At 45.0% G+C, this 10,566-nt stretch overlaps 1 non-coding gene across 1 annotated transcript; it reads left to right on the top strand.

Moving 5' to 3' along the window:
* The first annotated feature begins 1,764 nt into the window (after window positions 1–1,764).
* On the top strand, window positions 1,765–1,883 carry LOC112479794. Its single transcript, XR_003046368.1, has one exon. It is a non-coding gene; the product is annotated as a 5S ribosomal RNA (ribosomal RNA).
* The last annotated feature ends 8,683 nt before the right edge of the window (window positions 1,884–10,566 follow it).

The raw sequence follows: 10,566 nt of genomic DNA, 5'->3' as shown, positions 1-10,566 counted from the left end.
CTCAGTACCATTTATTAAATAGTTCTTTTTGCCCTCCTACTGATCTGCAGTGTCAGCTCTAGTATATATCGAACTTCCATCTGTGTGTGGGTCCTTCGCTGGCCTCTATATTTGTTATATATTCTTGTTGATATATTTACAATATTTATTTCTCTTATGCATAAACTTTGTCTCTCCATTTATTTTGGTGTTTAATATTTTTCAATAAATTTGTTATTTTATACAGAAGATCGTATACATTTTTTCAATATACTCCTAAGTATCTTATTTTTTATTATTGTTGTATATTTTAAATATCATTCTTTCTAATGTTGCTGATGTATAGAAATGCAAATAACTTCTATATATTGATCTTATATTCAGAAACCTTGACAAACTGTCTTATTAATACTAATAAATTTTCTGGTAGACAATTATATCATCTGAATAATGGCAATTTGCTTCTCCCCCACTTAATCCTTGTAATGTTTATTTGTTTTTTTGTGTCTTATTGTGTAAAAAAGTTTCCCTCTATTCCTAGTGTGCCTACCTTTCTAAAAGGCTTTAAAAAATTATGATTGACTTGAGGGTTGGTGATTTTGATGTCCTATTGAGTCCTGGCAGTGAGGAGTTAAATTTCTTTTTAATGATTGATGATGATGTCTGCAGTGGAGGTTAGTGGGGAGGAGTGGAGAGGGGGAAGTAGCCTATGTTCTCTATATGCTTATTTCTGCTTATTTTATATCATATACAATAATTTCATTTGGTCATTTGGTCATACTAATTTCTAGCTTATTATATTATTATTATTATTATTATTATTATTATTTTAGTTTAAAGCATTCTGATTCCATGACTGTGACTGGAACTGGGTCTGTCGCCCAGCAATTTTTCCTACTGCACTCGGGTTTTACCAAATTTGCACCATGCTTAAGTAACCAGTCGCTTCTTCTGTAGTGTTCCCTAGGCTCTCCAGGTCACATGCTTACGGAGTTAAATCTGTAACCTGTTATTTCTCACTGTGCTTCTGAGGAATTTTCTTGAAGCGTCCAAGAAATAAACGGCTTCCTCAAAATCCGATCCGTCTATTCATTTATTCACTTACTCATGCACCAAATAGTCATTGAAATCATACTACGTGACTTGAGATGTAGCAGTGAGGAAGACAGCATCTCCGCCCTCATAGAGTTTATACTCTAAAGTGGAATATGACCGCAGACAAGTAGGTGGGTATGTCATATGATGCAAGGGGGTGAGAAGTGATGAGTGAAGGAGGGTGAGGGAGAGGGACAGGATGACTGGGAATGCGTGTCTGCCGGTTTTACTGGCATTAGGTCATGTAAAGATTACATTTGGGTGGAGTTCTGAATATGGTGAGCAAACCAGCTATGGAAAGTTGTGGGGTTGGTGGGCGGAAAGTGTGGTATGCTGAGGAGCTTCAAGAAATCCCAGGTGGCCAGAAGAGAGTGAGCAAGAAGCAGCAGAGCCGAAGATGAGAACAAATAAAGACGCAGAAGCCAGACAGATTTTGCTTTCATGTTCTTATTGACATAATGGAACTATATTAGGTATAAAGTATTTTAGTAGCATCTGGTGTCTCTTTGTTTTAACTTCTATGCTTCAGCCCCCGATTTGTAAAATGAGATTTTGTAACAGTGTTTGCCGACCAACCTCACAGAGAGTCTATGCGTGATGAAACAGATGGATGTTGGAAGCTTTGATTTGTCTGTTTTAATATATGAGAAATAATTAATGCAAAAGTCCGATATAAAATAGTTGTCACCAGTCTATGGCCATGCCACCCTGAACATGCCCGATCTCGTCTGATCTCGGAAGTTAAGCGGGGTCGGGCCTGGTTAGTACTTGGATGGTGGACCGCCTAGGAAGACCAGGTGCTGTAGGTGTCAAAAGAAAATAGTTGTCACCAATAAAGTTTATTTTCTTTGTATGCTGCATAATTTAACTTAGAAGAAAAAATACACTGGACGTGCCATGGAGACTGCCTAACGGCTATGACTGTACAGTAAAGCCCTTCATATCTATGGATTTTGTGCCCACAGATTCAACCAACTGGGGATCAAAAATATTTTTCAAAAATTCCCAGAAAGTTCCAAAAAGCAAAACTTGAACTCGTTAGGCGCCCAACACTTGGCTGACTCATGGGAATGAAGTGACACGTAAGCATATCCTGCTGTAGCCTATATGTGAATCCTTCCGCGTTGGGGACTTGAGTGTCTGTGGATTTGGGTATCCGCAGGGGTCTGGGAACCAATCCCCCGTGGGCACTAAGGGGTGACTGCACGTTCTTCCTTTTCTTGCAGGCAGAATGGCATGGTTATGAAAACTGAGGGACAAGAGTCAGGATATTATTTTGAATGTTCCTTCTCATCCTTTAGCCCCTTTGCGTATCATGGGCTTTTCTACTTAGAATTTGGGAATATTTTCTAGGCCACTTGAATGACCTTGAGAACCACGCTGGCAGAGAGGTCGCAGTGGACGGAAGTGAAGTCTTCACTTGGTGGTTCATCTGTCCCGTCTTCGTGTCGATGTGGCGATTAGTCTTTAGGAGGTTAGACGATGAATTGTTATTCTTTTAAATGTTTGTACTTACGAAGCTCAAAATTATTGCACGAGTTTGATACTATAGCACAAGAAGGAGAGAGGTCTTTATGGTGACACTTTCTGTCTCTCACTGCCTAAGAAAACAGAAGCGGTAAGTGGAAATAATCATTTGAGCCATAGAGAGAAAAGAGTCCACTATGGAGGAAGAGAAGAAATTTTAGATCGTCTCCATTGATTAACTCATCGGTTAGTTCTTAGCTCTCCACTCTGCCTGGGAAGGCACACTTTCTCCTGCGTCTTCACACTGGCTTTGAACTTCGATGATGGCTGAGATCAAAGTTCTGGTCGTAAGAGATAATGACTCAGCCGAGGAGCTGCTGTTTGATTCTCCGTGTGCGTCGGCGGTTGTGCAGGCGGTGACAGTGTTCTCTTCTCTTCTAACGAAGAGCGCTTCTCCAGGGGTCCCGGTGCCCAGCAGCTCTCCTGCTGCCCTTTCAGTGCTGCCGCCGCTTTGGTGTTGGCCAGCCCTGACCAGAGGGGACTCTCAGACCCTGTCCTCCCTGTGGGGCTCTGAAGCTCCCGGCTTCACTCTTGCCTCTGACGCTTCAACACGGTCCCCTGCGGCAGCTTGGGGATGAATCGGTATTCACCAAACAGCTTCCTTTATTTTCAGGTGCCCATTTGAAAGACCACACTCTATGAAGTTTCACAGCCTTTGATTACTGTAGGAATCCAGGACCATAGCATCGCATGGAAAGCACAGAGTGGAAATGTGGTCTGATATTAGAAGTTATTTCGGTGAAAGTGGATGTCTGTTTCAATCGATGGGAGTAGGGAGGAAAACTGTCACTGAGTTCCCATTCCGTGAAGGCTCAGACGTAAACCTCTGGGGCCGAAGGGCTTTTTATGTGATAAAGCTAAACCCTTACCCGCATTTCTCACCTTTCAAGTTCTATGACAGTCATTCACAACTGTCAAATATAAAGATGCTTTAGACGCCATCCAGAGATAATCTTTCACAAGTTGCGTGTAAAAGTTGATAGAAACATTCTGAGCTTTGCTAAGAAGATACTTCTAAGCTATCTTCAGTTGGATTCATTTTTTGAGGGTTTTTTTTTTCCCATTAATGGTGACAGAGAGAAAATATCCTGAGCTGTCTTACATCTGAAAACCAGGACACGTCCTCAAGAGCACTCTCCTTTGCCCCTCTTTCTCAAGCAAAATTTTAAACTGGTGAAGTGGAAAAAAGAAGAAACTTGGTTTCATGTGAAAAATTTTTTTTTTTTATCAATTAAAAATTGTAAGAATTATGGAAAAAATACTGCAGCAGAAATAAAGACCAGACTGTGGTACTAAAGAATGCCTCACAAAAGAAACTCCTGTGTAACTTTTCCCAGAAAGATTTTTAAAACAGACACACATGAAAAGAAGCCCTCCAGTTGGATTCACATTCAGGTAAAAGCAAAATTGACCAAGTGTGAGTAAAACTCTTCAAGAGATCCCCAATTTAAGCATAAAAATGTTTCAACATTCTAGATTTTTGTCTGAAACTAGGAACACGTTCAGTCATAGGCTCAATACTATATTTGGCAGACTCAGTGTTAGACACACAGCCATCGTCAGGGTCCCCCGAGTAACTCTGAAGTCTCGTTTTATATTAATAAGGACATAGATAAACAGCGGCTGGAGAATTTGATTCTAAGGGAAAAATGCATTGAGGTTGAGGATTCCAGTTTGGCTTGTTGGGAGGGTCCCATTCTTCAACACATAGTGGCCCAGAGATGGGGGTGTTCGCTGGCTTTCTGTGGGAAGGGGATTTCTTTATATCACAGAGACCTATGGCAGTAGAAGTAGGGAGAGGGAAGAGGGGGGAGAGAGAGAGAGGGAGAGAGGGAGGGAGAGAGAGAGAGAGAATGAATGCAGTTTTGACCGGCGGGCACTGGTTGGATGATGCAGGCCTTTACCGGTCATCTTAAAGACTGTGCGTTCAAGCCTGAGTTCAGTGGGGAGCCTTTCAACAGAGGAGCCATTTGCAAATTCTTGTGGTTTCTACTTTGCGATCGGAGGCTCTTCGTAAGAGTCCAGTTGAGAGATGTTGGTTTGGCCTAGGGAACGACAGTGCAGATGGAGAAAATGGGATGGATTTGAGAGGTTAGTTGGATTGGCGGTGGGTTGGAAATAGAGGGTACGGGAGGAGAGGGGTTTTGGCACAGGTGCCTGAAGTCATCGTGTTAGTCAGAAGAGGCAGGTCATGCTGTGATAACGAGAGCCTCAGAACACCAAGCAGATACCACAGTTTTTGGCCATGCAAACTGGGCTGCAGGTCCGAGTGATGCTGCAGGGCCGTTGTCCTCCACACTCAGAGACCCAGGCTGCCCACCATTTCAACGCAGGTTTCACCAAACTTGTTGTGGCAGGGGAAACGAGAACCGGCTCTTCAGTGCCTCTGTTACTTCTTCTCGTGTGTCATTGGCCAAAGTGAGTCATAGATATGGGTGTGGCTGGCCTTTTATTTCAAGGGACTGGAAGCCTCATCCTCTGGTATGCCCAGAAGAAGCACAGAAACAGAAAAGCTGGTGTAAAGTTCTGCCACAAACCCACTTTTTTTTTTTTTTTTTTTTTTAATGTAGAGAACTCTGAAGGAGGAAGAGATTCTGGAAGAAAGAGTTTAGTTTGAAATATGCAGTTGGAGATGCTTGTGAGATAACTAAGAAGTTGTATCAAATTGGCAGTTGGATATTTGAGGAAGGAAGGCAGGAAAGGGGGAAGAGAGGGAGAGAAGGAAGGAGGGAGGTAGGGAGGGAAGGGGGAAGATTCGGGTATTTGGGATAAATACCAAGGGTAAATACCTAGGAGTGGAATTGCTAGGCTATATGGGAAATGTATATTTAATATTCTAAGAACCCCCCCCAAACTGCCCTACTCTTTAATCAGCAAGGTGTGAGAACTCAAGTTGTTCTGAGTTCTTGCCATTGTGGTGTCTACTGAAATAAATATTTATTGATATTTAAATATTAAAGAATATAAATGAGACATAAAAGAATCCATGAAAATATATTGTGAATATTGCCAGGAGTCATAGATTTTTTTAAATGTGATTTTGTTTTATGATTGCTTATTCTGTTATGGCTTTACTATAAGTTATTAAACCCATTTCCTATTATTAAACCTTGGGACTGTTTATGAAATTTTCCTATTGAAAACAGTCCAGTCGCCATCTCTGCAGAGGATGCAAATTGCAGCACTTTATTAGTGAAAGTTACTTACAGCTACACATGGCTTCGCTGGTCTCTGATCTGGGGATTGGGTTGAAATCTGTTTGAAATTTGAGGAGCCTAATTTGATCTCACTTTTGAATGGCGGGCCCCGCTACCTCCTGGTGGGTATGCCAAGGAGTACTCTCAGGCAGAAGTTTGATTTTTGCTTAAAAAAATAAATGTAATTTGTGTCTGTTGGTCTTCCGGAGTTTTATGCTTTAGTATGTGGCTGAATTAATTTTTGCCTAGAAAAACTTTAAGTAGAAGTCCGAAATGTCTACCTCAGGTTTTTTAAAACCTCAGTCAAGTTTCATAAACTTTCGCTTTTAGCTGTGTAACTTCCCAGTGAACTCTCTTGTACCTGAGTGAATTGATTTGCTATTTAGGTTCTTTGCCATAATAAGCTCATTAAATGCTGGGGCCTGCAACCATGAAGTCATTATTTCAGTTTGGAGTGCTTGTTCTGAGGCTGTGCTCTCGCAGAGCGAGATGTCAATTAAGATTATTCCTTGTTAGTGGAAATAAAATCATGTTATCTGCTTATAAAAGAACCTCTCTGTTCTTTCTCCGGGGGTGGGGGTGGGGGTGGGGGAACATATATCAATCCACACGAAAGTTTATCCAGTCATCAAGTGAAAAGGTAAAAAGATAGAGGTCTTGAAGGGAGCCCTGCTTTATCTCACCGGACTTTATGATCCGAGCCACGGGGTACTTTTCCTGCTACACTATGTCTCAGAGGTAGTGTCAAGTTGCAGGTTCTATGACAGCATCGAGAAGCGAGTCTGGGTTCTGCCTGAACAGCTCAGGCCGTATGATTCCGGGCCGTGGAGTCAAAGTCAGAAGCAAAATTATGTGAGTCCATGTTGGGAAGATGCAATAGGGGCCCAGAATGAAAAGGTGTTTAAAGCCCCCCCTCCCCCACCCACCTCCCTCGTGAACTGTATTGGTGGTGAAAGACTGGATTTCCAGTTCAAAGAGATAACATTGAGTGGCTCGTGCTCTGTGCCAGGCTCCGTGCTAAGTGCTTAATGTCTGCCGAGGCCATAGGAAGTTCATTGTAATAGTTCAGAACACGGCCTTTGGACTGGCTCGGGTGCTAACTAGACAAGCGAGTGGCTGGTTTCCTTGGGGACGCCATTTCCTCATTTTTATTATCCATGTCACAGTGCTTTTAGGACGATCGAACGCATGAATACGCGTGAACTCTTCACTAGGGTGCCTGGCACACAGTGAGGTACAGAGACATCAGCGATTGCCATCATCCTGTGACTCATCTCAGGAAAGCCATGAGATGGGTACTCTGGTTTTCCCCATTTTACAGCTGAGTAAATTTAGGCACAGAGAGCAATTTTCCCGAGGCCACAAGGCGAGGAGGCGGCGAAGCTAGGGTGAGGACTCATGCGATCTGAGTCCGCAGATCTGTGGCTGCCACTGCTCGCTCTGCTGCTTTTCAATTTAATAAGAAAGAAATGGCCATGAATTTTAGAAGTAATCTACAGTAAAGCAGATTAGGTCTCCAAGGAAGAGGGGTGTCTCCCGTGCTCATGGAGGATCCCTCCAGATGACTCCACACACCCATGGCCCTGAGGCAGGCCTGGGAGTGCGTCTTCTAGTCGGAGGAGGCCAGCTCAGTAAGTGGCATCACCATGTCTGTATTCTGTTACGTAAGGCAGAATCCTGGGTCACTCTTGACTTCAGCTTCTCCCTCCTCCCCTGTATACAGTCCATCCTCAATTCCTTTTAAAATAGCTCATGAGTCATCACTGGCTCCATCTCCAGGGCCAGCCCCTCTCCACCCCGTACCCCAGGCTGCTATCAGTCACTTTCTCACCAAGTTTGGGTCCCTTGCCATCTGCTCCCCCAATAGGCTGAAGTGTAATGCAAATCTGGTCATCTCATGCCCTGGCTGAAAACATCATCCACTTTCTCATTCAGACCTGTCCGACTCCAAAGCCTGTTCTCTTTCTTATGCTGTCTTATTTCTATAAAGTTTGGGGCAGTTGGCTTTGATTTGAAAAGCTGAAGAAAGTAAGGTTCTTAGGTGTCAAGTGGAATCTGGTTTTCTTTGTCCTCATTTACTAAATTCGTGCCTCACATAATTAGATCCTAGGATCTGACCTGGACATGTCAGCAGAACTCAAGTGTTCCACAAAGATTTATAATATTTGACCTTTTTTCTTGGCAAGGCGCAAAGTAGATCATAAGAGAAAAACGAGAAAATGCGTGGTGGCCTTTTCTAATTTTATCACAATCTCCCTCACTAATCTAGCTAGGGAGAGTGTGTGTGTGTGAGTGTGTGTGTGTTATTTTTTTATTATCGGTTTGTCTTTTGCATGACTGAGTCCTTATCAAAGTAGATATCAGCAGGTCGAGTCCCAAGTTTGCTAGAGCTGAGGGCAGACAAAAATAATTTAAATCCTTAGCATCCAATTTACCAAGGTAAATTTTCAAAGGTCCTCTGCGAGCGAAGCACCAGCAATGAGTTGGAAGGTCCCTCTGTTTTCCTCTTATCAGCTGTTAACCTCCCCACTTCCCAGGGCGTCAGACAGATTGTGGGGAAGCTCTGCCCTGGGTACAGCGTTGGGGAAATAAGCATGGAAAACACCAATCCATCAGAATGTGATTCTCGGGATGGCAGGGAGCAGACCGGCAGCCCCAGGGTGTAATCAGCAGCATCGGCTTTTAGAATGGAACTGCAGGCCACCTTGTCTCTGGTTCGCACAGTGGGTTTATTTTTCAATAAACGTGGTAAGGAATTTCTGGATTCATAAACGTATCTACGGAACCGGAACCGCAACCCTTTCATTCATCAACAGCAAACACTGGCCCAGTGGACCCACTGTCGTCTTGCAGTTTGTGTAAACAACTCTTCATGGTGTTTGTGTAAACAACTTCAGAGTGCGGCCACCTGTTCGTGCTGATAGCATGTGCCCTGAAAGTATTTTATCTTCAGATAACTTGCAGTAGATTTGTGAGGGAGCCCGGAGAAAAACCAGAAGGGAGAGACATCCGTCGCACGGTCCAGGGAGCTCTGACGGAGCCGCTTGGGCGAGAGAGAGATGAGGGGAAACGCCACGGGATTTTGTTTTCGTTCGTCCCGCTGGGGGCTGTGGGGCTGTGCCTGGTCCCCAGAGGGATAAAACATCTAAAACCCTGACAATGGGCGGGATCTGCTTTTTTTTTAATGGAGACTTTCCTGAGAAACATGAGGTTCCGTTTGGGGCCAGGACTGGACACCCTGGGAGTGAAGCTGTGTAATCCTTGGCCACTGTGCCTTCGTCCCCACAGAACCCTAACTTCTGGGGAGCAGCCGGGGTCCAGATCTGCTTCTCCTCTGTCGACTTGCTAGTGGAGCATTGGCACTTTAGGGCTACTTAGCCGAAGGATGAGATAGCAAAGCCAGCGAGCGGGGTCGCTGGATGGGTCTCTCCCTCATACAGATGAGAGCTGAAGTCACTCTGGCCCTACCTGTCTGAAGGTACACAGGCAGCTGGGGCAGCTGTACAGTAATAGTGGGCAGGTCCCCTTCTGTGAAGAGGGACTGTTAAATGCCTCAGCCCTGAAGACAGTGTCTCCTTGGAGAGAAGGGATCCGGAAGGGGGGTTCTAGTCACCTCCCTGTACTTACAGAATTGTCCTGAGACACCTGGCCCAGTGGTCGGAGGGAAAGTGGGTCACGCCTGTCCCTCGGGTTCTGCGCCCAGGCAGTCTGTCTGTCTCGCTGTTTGACTCCCCGTCTTCACAAAGCAGGCCAGTCCTTCCAGACTCTTAACCCTAGCCTTTCTTCTCCAAGCCCTGCCAACCCAGTCACTTGCCAAGAAACTTCTGTTCATCCTTTAAGCCCAGGGGAAAAAAGAGCGTCTGAATCTATAACACTTCTTTGGACTTCAGGCCGAGTTATCATTTCGTCTCTACTCCCATAACAGTTTGTCGAGTTCTATTAAGATGCTTAAGGAAAAACAAAATTATGTGGCGGGACCTCTGCGTGTCTCACTGGAGGAGACGACAGACGGCTTCACCCAGGTACCTGATGCTCGGTAAATTGATAGTGATGATGATGATGATGATGTCGATGGTGGTGATGGCGATGCTGCCATCGCAGGCCCTGTTCTAATTGCTTTATACGTTTCCTCTTCCTGACAGTCCTGTGAGAAAGCTTCCGCTATTGTTTCAGTTTTATAGATGAGGCTATTGAGGGTTAGGCACGTTATGTAACTTGCCCGAAGTCACAGAGCTGTGGACATGGCAGAAGCGGGATTGACGCCCAGGCAGACATCTGACCTCACACTCACTCACAGCCGGGGCTCGTCCTGAGCACGGAACTCGAGCGGGCAGGGGAAAGCCGGGGCTCAGGCCGTCCTGGGCGGGTGCCTGTGTGCATGGCATGGTGCATCGCCTTTCAGGATGACTAATTCTGTGCTGAGCTGTCAGGTGGAAGCCCGTGGCGGCCCAGCCCAGCACTCTCCCTTCTGCAGAAGGCCAGAGCTGCTAATCTGATGCAATCAGATTTCCTAGGGTGGCCATTCCAGCTCTGCTGTTGCTGGAGAGAGAGGGAGAAGGGAGTTTCGCATATTGTTTTTTGATCAGCAGGTTTGGAAACTTTGAGTGTTTGGCTCACAGGATGTTGGAATCACGCCAGCATTTCCTGTGGCCTGGAGTCTGGGTTCTGAGATAGGGAACTGGGCCTGGGCTTTGCCTCTTCCCCTGGGGAATGTCAGTGCTGGGCACAAAGTGACAAAGACAGGGAGGAGGGGAACTGTGGGGCGGGG

This window comes from Pteropus alecto, unplaced genomic scaffold (genome assembly GCF_000325575.1).
Source record: "Pteropus alecto unplaced genomic scaffold, ASM32557v1 scaffold21, whole genome shotgun sequence".
NCBI lineage: Eukaryota > Metazoa > Chordata > Mammalia > Chiroptera > Pteropodidae > Pteropus > Pteropus alecto.
The sequence above is the reverse complement of the archived record's forward strand: the minus strand, read 5'-3'. Positions and strand labels throughout refer to the sequence as shown.